The sequence below is a fragment of the Pseudorasbora parva genome, chromosome 24, assembly GCF_024679245.1.
Source record: "Pseudorasbora parva isolate DD20220531a chromosome 24, ASM2467924v1, whole genome shotgun sequence".
Taxonomy (NCBI): Eukaryota; Metazoa; Chordata; class Actinopteri; order Cypriniformes; family Gobionidae; genus Pseudorasbora; species Pseudorasbora parva.
The window spans coordinates 2,952,163-2,966,790 of NC_090195.1; the positions used below are offsets into that span (position 1 = coordinate 2,952,163).

The window sequence follows — 14,628 nt, forward strand, 5'->3', positions numbered from 1 at the left end:
ATGCTTTGAAGCGGCTTCCTTAATCAAGTAAAGGACTTAGCAAGACGGCTTGATTTTAAAGATCAAAGATTTAGCTGTGAGGAAAAACACGCCGCTTGGCACTTGGGGAAATTGCAAAAAAAAAATGAAATTGCAAAATGACATCTTATTTGACGATACAATGAGGTTGTACTGTATGAAGTATGTCATTTTTGTATAGCTATAAATGCAGAATTTTAGTTAATTTGATAAACTTTCAAAATGAATATGCAATAATTGCTATGCCTATATATAATGATTGTTGATGTGGCAAAAAGATAAGATAATTGGGCATTTGGTACGGATTACAAATCCGCCAGGTGGTCGAGAAACCCTATTCAAATAATAGTGACTCACTTGATTTAAATCAGGATATTTTACTTTCATTTTACAGGTTTTGTTTGGCCAGTCATTACATTATTTTTTTTCATTGTGAGCAATGATACCAACTGTCTCTTTACGCCATCTGCTGGTAATTGCATGAATTATTATCACTATTATTTTTTTAATTATTTAAATGAGAACTACTGTTATTTGTCATTAATGCTGTTAATGATGTAATAATGGCATAAAATGTAATATAACCGTTGATAATTTTACAGATTTTGTTTGTATTTTTATACAGGGTTTTAATTAGGCCTACAATTTGAAATTAAACATCTGAAATAGTAATTTTCAGTAAAATAAAAAATAAAGAAAATTACTAACGAACTGCAAACAATATTGAATATCCAGTTTTCCTTTTGTTATTAAACAAAAAAAGTTTTATAAGATGATAAACACTGGTAACTGTGTGTGTGTGTGTGTGTGTGTGTGTGTGTGTGTGTGTGTGTGTGTGTGTGTGTGTGTGTGTGTGTGTGTGTGTGTGTGTGTGTGTGTGTGTGTGTGTGTGTGTGTGTGTGTGTGTGTGTCCTTCCCTCTAAGAAAAAACAGCTACAGAGTAAATCTGATTCTCAGCCATTTCCATCACATATTATTTGGGTCAAAGCAATATAAGTAATGATATTTTAACAAGAAAAGTAACTGAAATGGATTTATAACAGTTTTAAAATATTTTTATGCTTAGTTTCAGTGTTCTGTCAAATGTTGCAAAGTTGTAGTTGACTTGAAAAGTATTTAAAAATAATGTCCCCCCAGTTCCCAATTTTTATTGTGCAAACAGTGATTTTATTTTATTTGCCCTAATTCTTGTATTTCATGTGGACTCTCATTTTAACTCTCTTCATTATGTATTTATTCGCCTCACAGCAGAAGGTTGCCGGTTTGAGTCCTGACTGAACCAGGAGTTTTCATGTTCCCCTTGTGTTAATGTGGATTTCCTCCAGTGAACACTAAGACGTGTGTGTTTGTCAGTGTGTGTGAGCCATGGCTTGGACATCCATTCAAAGATGCTGTGACCCTACGGGCAGGTTCATTTTATTGTGTTTAATTAATATAAAAATGAGTAGTTAATTTATGCCAGCTGTCACTAGAGGGCAAAAATAATCAAATCGACAGTTTAGAAATGAGTTTATTGAAAGAAACTCTGGCCTCTGGTGGCTTATGAAGTCTTTCAGTATCATGACAGTTCTAGTGTTTGACTGTGTGTTTGTTTGTTTTGTTTTTTAATGAACATTTAACATGTTTCATTCCTGCTCTTAGACACTGTTATTTGCACATTTTTTACCTCTGATACAGGAGTACAGTTGCTTCGATCATGGGGCGATTGTTTTTTTTTATTCTACAGAAGATTACTATCACAATGAAAGGTTATTTTCAGCACACATTTCAGAACATCTAAAAACTGAAATGCAATGACTCAGACTCAGAGAGTTTATTATCAATCTCTTCTGAGTTTTCAAAGGCAAAGGAATTCAATTGTTCTACAAATGTCACATACCAACCCGATCACACATAAATGCGTATAAATAGTAGCCTACGAGTATGCAATGTCGTGGAATGTGTGCATATTTTCTTATAAATCACATGACCATGGGGGAGTTTCCCTTATTGTTGATACATTTACCTGTAAGAGTTTAAAGTCACCTGTAACCGGAAGGATCCTAAAAGCTGTAAGTAGTCTAGATTAATTTAACTTAATTATTACCTGATTACTGTAAAGACCTGCCCATATAAAGTAACGAAAGACTACAGGAATACAGGACCAATGCTGGTGCATTTCATCTTTTCAGTTTCATTTCAGTCGGCATCAACATTTAAGACATTTTAATAAATGTTCTCAGCTGAATTTTCATAATTTACCGGCGAGTGTTTGAAATAATTTGCGATCCGATGTGGTTAACACAGATTGGGGCATGAATATATTTACAGCCCAGATGTATAGTAGGCCTATATTGACTTTATTCTTAAACATTATTCTTTAAACATATCTGAGATTTCTTGATGAACACAGACAAATCATGCAGTGTCATAAGACAAATTAAAAATTAATTCAAATAAATACGATTGTTTCATATTTCCTTTGTTTCTTTTCCGTGATTCTGGATTTCCTTGTAGTTTGTGCCACATCCTCATATTTCATAGGCGTATGAATGAATATGAATGTGTGTTAATGTCAAATGATAATGATAAATCTCAGTTTGCGCTTTGTGTATCAGTCCTTTAGTTTAGTGGAAACGTAACCACCTCATAGGCCTAAATTAAGAGTTTGTAAAGTTCTTATTTTATTTTATCTTAGTTTATTTGACTGTAAACTGTAATCACGTCTTATGTAAAATAGCATGTTTTAAATTCGCCTTTTGTCTAACAAAACAAAGATCGACTGAATTCGGAATGAATTAATTGGAAAAGTTTAATAGCTCAATCTGAGGAACTGCGCTACTTCCAGAGGCCCGCCAGATGGCGCTAATGCTCACATTTAAGGACCACCTTCAGCATTGATCAGGGCTGCACTTCCCGAAACCTTCTTAACTCTACAGCTGTGTCCCAAAGTGAAGTGCGCACCCTTCACTTTGGGACACAGCTTACGTCATTCTTAAGTTATACCTTAGGTATCCCTTAACGTTAATATGTGTTTCCTGAAACGAGCTTAGTTAAGAATACATATCACTTCATTCCACTAGTGGCCAACACTGTGCAAAAAGCTTCTCAGAAAATAATTCCGAAGTTGTAATATACACCCAGTGTTCAATTAGGCTAGTTGAATTGTTTTTTGTTGTTGTTGTTTTTTGTTTATTGTTTTAGTTTTTTATGCAATGATTAAAATTGTCATAAAAATGTTATTACAAACACTAATGGTTGTTAGATTTTTAAGGATATTATCCAAAGGTACATCAGCTGGCAACCATTAGACAGGAAAAGCTTAGGAGTCTATTTAAAGGGAATGATTGTGGAGGGGAGATTAGTCAAACTTTGGCAGCGAGGCAGCGAATAGTTGAGCTAAATCAAAGACGGCGCCGTCCGCGAAGCCATTTAGTGTATGTGCACGATTTCAAACGTGAAAACTTTAGTCCCCTGGCTACCATGTCAGAACCCAGCCAACACGTGTATGTGGGGCCCACGTGGATTAAACATGGGCTACAGGGGTACAGAGTGGGCATGGGCTCAAAATGGGCATCTTATCTGGGGCCCACTTGGGTGAACCAAGTAGGTCCCACATGGGCAAACCCAGCTGGGCTCCTCATGTGGGACCTAGTTGGTTCACTAATGGGAAATGAAAACATGGGTGGAAAATGGGCTATTCAGTGGTCTAATTCATTCACAGTCAAGACAGGTGCAAACACAGTCAATTCCAAAGGTTGATTACATGGGTAGATAGTACACAAATATGCACTCTTGAAAAAAATGTATTGTTATTTTGACACTTGAACACAATTAATGTGACTTTAATCTAATCAAAATTTAAAAATTCCAACACAATAGCAATTGTATTTTGTTTATTTTGTGATCACAGAGCAGTGCCATACAGGGACCATTTTAGCTTTTATTATAAAAGTGTACACATTAAGTGAAATATTTCCTTTCTCAAATGTTTAATTTTGAATAAATCTTTAATAAATTTTATTTAGGCATAGAACCACTAGTTCTGCCAGAAAGACTCGGGAGAATAAATACTGTGACAATAATCCATTTATTAACAATCCAGCAAGCAATAAAGTACTTTGGCATAGGCCCCGTCCGTAGCTCGCAATCAGAGGGTATGGACTCTGCATATCCTGCCTGAAGACGAAGGCAGAGGCGCAGCCGACCCCCCCGTGAGGTATGGAAGGGCCCATCCTGGTGGTGGTGGTGGGGTGGAGTAGGGAAGGATTTGACTTGGAGGTGGTGGGGAGGATGGCGGTGAATTGGTGCGTCAGCATCTGCGAACTCAAACATGAGTAAGTACCGATCTTTTATACCCACTCACTTAAAAATATTGGGTTAAAAATAACCCAACATGTAACCCAACTGTGGGTTGGTATAGCACCTTCCCAACGTTGGGTTATTTTAACCCAATGCATTGGGTTAATAAACAGTTGGGTTAAAAGTAACCCAACAGTTGAGTTAAATTTTTATTTTTATTCATGCCATTATTTTAATAAATAAAATACCCATTGTTTTCAAATACAGATTTTTTATTTGTATAAAACAATACATGTGCTTTAAAATATATATTGTAAATGTCAAACTAAATATTGGGGAGTAAATATTTATTGTAAATATACATAAATTTGTAAATATTAAATTCAAAATACACAGCACACATAATACACAAAAATGTACATAAGGTAAACATACATAAAAGGTGTACATACAAAACAAAAATTAAAAATGAACACAACAAATATTAAATTAAAAACCTATACAAATATGGACAGAATACACAAATTCATAATATTAAATTCTTCCAGAAATAAACAACTTTATTAAAAAAATCTTCATTGTACACTGTATGCCTTGATGTGTTGTGAACATACCTTAAGTAGCAAAACAAATACAAATTATGATAATCAAAGTTTTTAATGAGGCAGCAAAATATATATTCAAGTTTGCATGCTACAAAATCTCCCAAATGGGGCAGAGGTCTTTGGATAGTTCATGTCATAAAAAAAAAAAAAAAATCAGAAACATACAGCCAGTGCTTGAAATAAGGTCTTCTGTTCAACTTCCTCCACAATGAAAATGAAAAAAATCAGCGAGGTCTCTTTGTCCCCAAGCATCGTCATGTGGATCCTGGCTTGTCTCACTGTTCAGCTAATGCTGCATGTTAGTTCCAACCTTAAAAGAATAAAAAAAAGTTCAGTTTGCTTGCACTGTGACGACATCAGCAGTGTTAAATTACGTAAAAGTTACAATGAAGCAGTGTTGTACTGAATTAAACAAATTGTCACTAATTAGTCATTACATCTGCTGTTCATTTTTCACCAATCAACATACTAATCCTCATGCTGTTTCAAACCGTAAGACTTTGGTTCATCTTCGGAACACAGAAAGGCCTAGAAAGGCAGTATCCCATCACTTGAATCCCATGGATTACTTTAATGATGTCTGTCCTGGGTCTTAAAGTGGTAGTTGCGTAGGTCGTCAATGGAGGGACAGAAACCTCGCAGATTTCTTTAACATTTGTGTTTCAAAGAACAACGAAAGTCTTACAACGACACGAGGGTAATTCATGAGATAGTTTACCCAAAAATGAAAATGATTCCATGATTTACTCCCCCTCAAGCCAACCTAGGTGTGTATGACATTCTTCTTTCAGACAAATACAATCTGAGTTATATTAATAAATATCCTGGCTCTTCAAAGCTTTATAATGGAAGCCCATAATTTGAAGCCCAAAAATGCATCCATCCATTATAAAAGTGCTTCACACGGCTCCGGAGATTAATAAGAACCCATTGAAGTGAATTGATGGGATTGTGTAAGAAAAATATCCATATTTAACACGTTATAAAGTAAAATATCTAGCTTCCAATGGACCGCATTAAGTATTCAACTTCTGAAAAAAGCGTAACTGCTGTGAGAATAACGTTGGGTGTAGCGTAAAAAAACGTAAATGTCGAGACGATAAAGTTGGACGTAGCGTAACCGTTTTGAATTGCGAGAGGCGTTACAGTTTCTTTGTAAGTTGAATAAGAAAGGCTGTCTGTAGAAAATTTGTTATTTTAGTCTATAAAGTTTTAAATATGGATATTTTTTCTACAAAAACCCATCGATTCACCTCAGAAGGTCCTTATTAACCTCATGGAGCCTTATGGTTTACTTTCATAATGGATGGATGCACGTTTTTGGGCTTCAAATTTTGACCATTATAATGCTTGGATTAGTCAGGACATTTATTAATAACTGATTGTGTTCGTCTGAAAGAAGAATGTCATATACACCTAGGATGACTTGAGGGTGAGTACATTATGGGATATTTTTTGGGTGAACTATTGGGTAATCTATTAACAAGCAAAATCACTAAAGGAAATAATAAATGGATGCATATGAGCAGTGCACTTTATCAAAGCTAATTTGATAGTGTTGCTTTTACTTACAGGCTGATGGGTGAATGTAATTAAGCTTCTCTTCATTTCAGCATATGTTGGACACACCATGTTGTCCATTTGTGAGGTATGGCGATGATGGCAGGATGGCAGGAAGGGTTTTAAAGGCAATTTCTCCATGATCATCTTTGAAAGACAAGTTTACAGAAAAAGAGAAAAAAACAGTTTTCACCTATACCAAATGTGTGGACCTGATTTCATATGCACTTAGACACAACCAAAACAACTTATTGAAATTAAAACATATTGTATGAAAATGAGAGAAGACAGCTGAAAAAAAAAAATTATAAACTGGTTGTTTCCCAAATAACCTGGTTCTGTAGTAGACCCTGCACTTGCACATTGGCCTATCTAATGTTATTCAACTTACCAACTTGTTAGTAGACTCCAAACCCGGAAATGTGCGTCCGATAAGGAAGACATCGAACTTGTGTACTATTGGTGATACTCCAGGACTAGAGTCGAGAACCACTGAGATCCAATCCTTCCTCTGCATTAGAATGAAGCAGGGGAAAAAAAATTACCAGAAAAGTAAACTAGTCTTTAAAAAATAATTGTGTACAACTTGTTTCAATATAGTACTCACCTTTAATTAAATGGCAGAGGTTCAACTGTTCTAGTCTTTGCTTCACAAATGAATCCATTGGTCTAAAACACAGGTATATAACACATTTAGTACAACATATTTAAAATAAAGGCAAAAACTGTCATAGCTTCATAAGAAAACGTACTATGGTTGTATGATTTAGCTACTCCTGTAATACGTTTAATAGTAACATGCATAATATATATTCATATGACAACATTCATTATGAATATAGGCCTACCACATTTCTGCCAAATTATCATAGTTGCAGTTTGTGTTAACTTACTACGGTAAAACTAGGTAATTTGTGGGTTGGAAAACATTCTAACTGTTGTGAACTAACGTTAAAATTGTTAGCACAATATTTCAGTTTTCTGCGTCAATGCTGTTGTGAATATCTGCACTCATTCATCTCACAACAGATATTTAGAGTAGTAAGTTATACTGTTGGATATTCGGCGAATTCAAACGCTTCCCCCTGGATCTCACAGCGCTGCTGTGGTGTCGTGTGACCGGGTCTGAGCTCGCGCTGCACGGGCCAAGCTGATAATGCTCCGCGCGGCATTAGATAGTGATTTCAGACTAGGCATAAGTTACTTACTTTCTGTATCGCCGTATTAAGTTTCTAAATAGGTACACTAGAATAATGTTTTTACTTTATTACTGCTAGCGAGCTAACTGGGATAGCTATGGTTTATTTCCAATCTATCTAATTTTTCCAGAGAGCATTAAAGGGATTTTTTTTTGATAAAATTCAGTTTTCGACTATATTCAACGTTTCAGTACACAATACATAATGTTATAAGAGTTGTATTCATAAAAAAATGGCATGTCTTACCTTTCATTTCATAATCAGGCTGCAGCAGCGTCTTCTGTTGGCAGTAACTGGACGGTTTGCCGTTAAAATTTGAACCGTCACTGGGGAAACCGTATTTAACCCAACGGCCGGGTTATTACTAAAAATAACCCAACGATTTTAAAATAACCCAACATTTTGCAAAATAACCCAACATATTGACCCAATATGTGTAACCCAACGGTTGGGTAAAAAAAATAACCCAACGTTTTTTAGTGTGCAAGTATTAGAATGTGATTGGATAGATATAAGTTGAAGTGACGTAACAATTAAGTCTTCCTGGCAGAACTTATGCTAAAGCTTTCATTTTCCGATTAGTTATTGTTTTAGAATAAGGTTCCAAATAAGTTGGAATGTCTTCTGCAGGGTTAGGTAATACTGAGTCATTGTTAATAGGTTACACCAGGATCTTTACTTTATACTTAACACATTTTGTATGTCTCCATCATCAATCACACCTGATTCAACTCATGAGCTCATTAGTAGAGATTTTCAAAAATATAATGAGCACATATATTTTTTAAAGAACTAAGTGTTTTTAGCTAAGAATAAACTAAAAAAGTTACACAGTGTAGCTTTAAGAAGGTTTACCTTAAGCGACCTCCTAAAGTATAGTTCGGGGAACACGTCTAGAAATGGGATACCTTCAGTTAAGTTATACCTTTAGAGACTTCGTAGCGCGCTAAGAGACAACGTTATCGGGAAATGCAGCCCAAACCTCTATCAGTAACCTCATTGGTTGATTTCTTCTTGTCTGTGTTTTGTCCAGCATGGATCCAGTGGGAGTGAATTCAATAGAGACTGCAGCTCTGGGGAGACCCTTCCAGCTGGGGATGCTGTATGACTGCAGGAGAGATGCACTCGTACCAGGTGATGAACGGACGACTACCCAAAATCTGAGAAGCTTTAAATTAATGACTGTAGTAAAAAACGTATTCTTCTGTTGTCAATATCAGAATCAGAAAGAGCTTTGTTAACAGTTAGGCCTATGTTTGTACAAGGCATTTGTTTTGGTGACAGAAGCTTCCACAGCACACAGAATAACCGTGACAAGACACAGATAATAAAAAGAGAAACAAATGAGTAAATACGAAAAAATATGAGAGAAGAAACTGTTCCTATGCCTGTTTGTTCTAGTGTTCAATGCTCTGAAAGGGTTAGTTCACCCAAAAATGAAATGTCTGTCATTAACTCCTCTCCCTAATGTCGTTCCACACCCGTAAGACCTCCGTTCATCTTCACACACAGTTTAAGATATTTTATATTTAGTCCGAGAGCGTATGCAAGTGTATGCACACTATACTGTCCATGTCCAGAAAGGGAATAAAAACATCATCACAGTAGTCCATATGAGACATCAGTGGGTTAATTAGAGTCTCTTGAAGCATCCAAAATACATTTGGGTCCAAAATGCTCTTCTGCATTCCTCCAAAAAGATTCAAACAGTTAATGCATCAGTGAATCGATCAATGATTCGGGTCGCCAATGTCATGTGATTTCAGCAGTTTGGCAGTTTGATGCGATCCGAACTGCTGGAATAACGTGACACTGGCGACATTAGGGTGAGCCATTAGTGACATAAATTTCATTTTTGGGTGAACTAACCTTTGAAGCGCCAACCAGACAACAACAGTTTGAAAAGAAACTGGCCTGGGTATGAGGGTCCCGAATGATTTTGCCAGCTCTTTTACTCACTCTGGATGAGTACAGTTCTTGGAGAGGGGATAGGGGTGTGCCAGTGATTCACTCAGCAGTCCGGCCTATCCGCTGTAGTCTTCTGAGATCTGATTTGGTAGCTGAACTGAACCAGACAGTTGCAGAAGTGCAGAGGGTGGATTCACTGACTGCAGACTAGAACTGAATCAGCAGCTCCTGTGGCAGGTTGAACTTCTTCAGCTTGTGAAGCACATGTGGATCTCCCACTTCAGGTCCTGAGAGATGGTGGTGACTATGAATAATATTAACAACATTTGGGTGTTTTGAGTGTGCTAAGCTCCAGGTTCTTATGACTGCACCAGCTCTTTAACCTTCAGTCTGTAAGCAGACTCGTCACCATCCTGGATGAGGCAGATGACAGTGCGACATCTGCAAGCTTTAGGAATTTTGAGCTTTCCTTATCTTCTGTTTCCGGAAGCCCTGACACACATCTTCTTACACACAAGCGGAACAGTTCTTCTGCTGCCTCGAGTCGCCCTCAGTCGGTGTCGACTCAGCAGTGTGTCAAATCGGCTCCCTCATCCGCTCAGCCCATTACCTGAGGTGAAACCGCGCTTCCATCCATCTAAGTGCTATCCGTTACCTCGCCCTAGACTAAAGCTGGATCCGAGCAGCCCAAGCAGGAGGAGGTTCGCTCTCGTGACCGTGCGGAGGGTGGCTGGTCCTCGCCATCCACCTTTGCTAGGTTCTACAACCTAATCATCCATTCTCCTCAGGCATGGATTTTGTCTCCTTGACCAATCCCCAACATCCGGGTTTTTTATGAAGGCCTGAGTCCGTGTTGTTGGACACACCTTTTAAGTCCCTATCTCTCATGTAGCCTGCCATGCCTTAAATAGGAACACGTAGGGTTGGGTACTGTTCCCATTTGTAAGAGTACAGGTATCTGAAATTCGGTACCGATACCAAATGGTACCTTTTTTTGGTACTTTGGGGATATTTACCTCAATAACTGTGAAGAAACTGTAAGTCATTTATAGAAGTGTTACTGACATTATGCCAAGCTGCCTATGTTGCTGTTTGTCATTGTCTGTAATGTTTGTATACTGTTTACCAGTAAATAGTAGTCTACTGTCTACGCTTTATTTATGTAAGTAAATATAGAAATAATTGGAAGAGAATGGTCAATGGGGCAAGAAAAAAATATGTGGTGTTGCTCTGCTGTGAGAAAATGAAGGTAGCCTTTAAATTGGGGCATATTAAATTACTTTTTTATGAATGCAGGAAGTATTTCTATTTTCTTTATTACAGGAATCAGACTTTGTGTTTCTTGTGTTTCTTCACTTACCGCGGATCACACCTCATATGTCCTCTGTGCCCTCAGGAGGCCGTTTTGCACACCTCGCCAGCTGTGGTATTTCAGGACAAATAATAATGATAAATTAATGTAAATAATTACATATGTAAATAAAATAATTTATGTAAATAAATATAAAAAAGAATTGAAAAGAATGCTCATTGGGGGTAAGAGATAAAAAAATAATGTGGTGTTGTGCTGTTGGGAGAAAATTAATGTTTTCTTTTGTAAAGTGCTGATTACATTTGTTTAATTAATGAAGTGTTTAGACACAAATTATTATTTTTTTCTCTCTATTACAGGAATCAGACTTTGGAGTAAAGAGCAGCTGCAACAGAACATAACCACTAAACCCCAAATTAACACAGATTTCACAGTCACAGCTTCAGACTCGATTCAAGAAAAAAGTAAATTGTTGAATATTGATGGTTGTCTGAAACTGAGTCTTTTAGGTGGACTCCTCAATGTAAGTGGAGCTGCCAATTATCTCAAGGACACCAAGAAATCATTCAATCAACAGAGACTGGCATTACATTATCATTCAACCACTAAATTTGAAGAACTGATCATAAACCACTTTACTTCTGGAGACATGGCTCACTATGAGAATGAGGTAGCCACACATGTAGTGACAGCAGTGCTGTACGGAGCAGATGCCTGCTTTGTGTTTGACAGAGAAGTTACTTCAGATGAGGACAAAATGGAGGTAGCTGGCGATGTAAAAGCTGTCTTAGAGAAGCTCAAAGGCATTGCAAATGGAAACATTGATGCAAATATGAAACTGAATAACAATCTGAAGACTGCTGCCCAAAAATTCAGTTTTTTATCCTTTGGACAAACTTTTCTCAAGAGCTGTAAAGTTTCAACATGAAATCAGCACGGGTTTAAGCACAGACATTGAATCTGTAATTGAGAGTTTGAGTACGACTGAGATGAAATGCAGGGATCTTCTGACAGACAAGCCAGCTTCGACATTTAAGGCATTTCATGTCAAAATCAATGACATGAAGAAAAACTGCTACCAGTGCAGACTGAGTCTCATGAAGACATTCGGCTCTCTCTTACCAAAGATCCGTGGAAAATTCATAGAGGATACAGCATTGATTGATCTGCTAAATGATCATGTGAAATCTCCATTTGAAAGAAGCGCTCTTGAAGAATGGCTGAAAGAGACAGAGGAAGAATCTGACATCATTAAAACATTGCTCATGCAACTGAATGCTTTAGGAGCAATGGTCGAAAACAACCTCAATAAAACCTTAATGAATCTGGAAGTTCAACATTTGGTCAGCTACACTTTCACATCATTGGGCTGGACAGATGAGCTGCTTTCTAAACAAAAGGCCTTCCTGAGTTCTTCAACGACAGCAGAAAATGAAGAGAAAACAGATCAAAAGTCTTGGCTCTCGTCTGACATCCAAAGGACTATGAGGAACAACTTAAGGGTTTTTAAAAAATGTATTGATTTAAACAACAGCGAATCAATCAAATTCATTGTTGCATCAAAAGAAATGGACAATAATCCAGGTTCCTGCATACTTCTGTATGAAAATGAAAGTAATGAACCTAAGGAGAGTAGGTTATTTTATGTTATGCTGCTATAGGTCTACGGGGAAAATCTGAATTTCACAGTCTATTCATCATCAAACTGAAAATGCAGTAAAAAAAAAAAAAAAAAAAAAAACACTGAAAAAGTTATTTGGCTAAAGTCTAGTTATTAACCTATACAATCGTGACTGGTGGTGTTATTCCAAACATGTTTTGCTCATGTGAATGTTGTTTTAGACTGGGACACGAGTCATACAATTCGTTACCATAGTAAATAGTTTAGCACCAATGTGCGAATATAGAAATATTTAGATTTGTGCAGAATGGTTTCAGTTTCGTTTTAGGCTGGCCTAATTCGTTTAGGCTTTAAAATAAAAATAGTTTGAAGTCTAATGAATGGCATAATGTATGTTTGTTTTACATTTATATTTTTCATTCTTGTTGTGAATTTTGTTACATTTTAAGAATTTGTTGTGGAAACAGCCTAAAATAGCTAAGCTACATGTTGGTAATGTTTGTAGACATTTAGTTTTTACCAGTATTTTTAATAAAATGGGAATGACACACCAGTGCGATTTACCTGGGTTTATTTCTCAAGTCTTACGCCCGTTTTACACATACTCCGTCTGCAGTGCGTGTGCAGTGCGTGTTGCGTTGCGTATGCGTTGCAGGATCCGCACGCCCTGTTGTGCTTGATCCGCTGTTACATACCACAAACACAGCATTTGTTAATGATTTTTTATTTAAAATCCAAAAGTTGTTACTGAACATGGCTCATCAGAATTGCAATTCTCTTTGTTTACTCTTTCATAGAAGTCAGGTTACTGTAGGCTACTAGCCTACATTTAAACAACATTTTTTCAATTCATTAATTCATATTTATATACTTTATTTAGCTCACACAAGAGGCAAAACATTTAAACATATTATAGCCTCTTCAAAAACAGCCGACTCTCGTCTTTTCTTTTGTTTTTAAACCCTTTTAAAAGAAATCCTGCTGGTCAAAAAGAACTTTGCTTTTCACCTCCAAGAAAGTACGAGTGCTATCCAGTATGGCAATTTTTTTAACCTAAATGCCAGGTAAGGTGTCGTTTTGTTGCTTTACTTGAGAAAAAAAAAGCCATGTGTTGACTTTGAAACAAGAGTATATTTTAAATGATATGCATCTGTGGTGAAATTACTAGATTTTCGCGTCAGTACATGTTTATTTTAATGCTAACAATGTTCTATCACTTTAATGCAGCAGCACAGCACAGCAAAAAATAGACTCGGTACGAAAACGATCCGTGCACTGCTGCAGACGCAACGCAGCTGGACCGGACTGACGGAGCGCATCCGCGTGCAGTCCGTCAGTCCATTCCAGGTGCGTTGCGTCTGCAGCAGTGCAAGGATCGTTTTCGTACCGAGTCTATTTTTTGCTGCACTGCGTTGATCGCTTTTTGATAGCGCTGCTATCATGTCATGATGACATGATAGTAGGCTCTAATGTTTTAAGACATGTGACTCAGCAGGTCAAGAACACAAAGTGGTACTGGGAGAAAATCTCACAGCCCATAAAGGAAGTCTACTCTCCAACGTTGACCGTTGGCATGGAGACAGGATGCCAAAAAGAGTTGGTACTGTGTTATTAAGACAGTGTGTGACACTGGAGCCGCAACACGAACACTTAGTCTGGGGAAGGTTGAAAGAAGAAGTTCCTTTGTCTGTTGAGAGTACTGTGATGGTAGAATCCTCAACTTCCAAATCTTGAATCCAAAACCACGGAACATTATGATTGCTCGCAGTGTGTGTCTATTGTGGGCTGATAAGTGGATTCCTGTAAAGGTGATACATATGTTGGATCGACCTGTAGTGTTACGTCGGAATGCAAAGATTGCTCAGCTACACCCGTGTCTTGCCCTTGAGGAGTTAGAGCTTACGAAGCACATGAATTGAGAAACAAGAGAGGTCCTTCAGAATGTTTTCCATGTTTGCAAACCTAATGAAAATGACAAGTTGCAAACAGATAAGTTGCGAGAGCTGGGACTGACACAGATTGATATTGAGACTTTGAATGACTTTTGGAAAAGGAAATTGACAGACCTCATTGTGCAGTAAGAGGGTATATTCTCCCGTGATAAGTTAGATTGTGGTGAGGTGA

General features: G+C 37.2%; 1 long non-coding RNA gene across 1 annotated transcript; it reads right to left on the reverse strand.

Moving 5' to 3' along the window:
• Nucleotides 1–4,528: 4,528 nt before the first annotated feature.
• Nucleotides 4,529–7,828, reverse strand: LOC137063747 (uncharacterized). Its single transcript, XR_010901431.1, has 3 exons — nucleotides 7,072–7,828; nucleotides 6,477–6,611; nucleotides 4,529–5,214 (listed from the first exon to the last, which is right to left on the reverse strand). It is a non-coding gene; the product is annotated as an uncharacterized lncRNA (long non-coding RNA).
• Nucleotides 7,829–14,628: the final 6,800 nt, after the last annotated feature.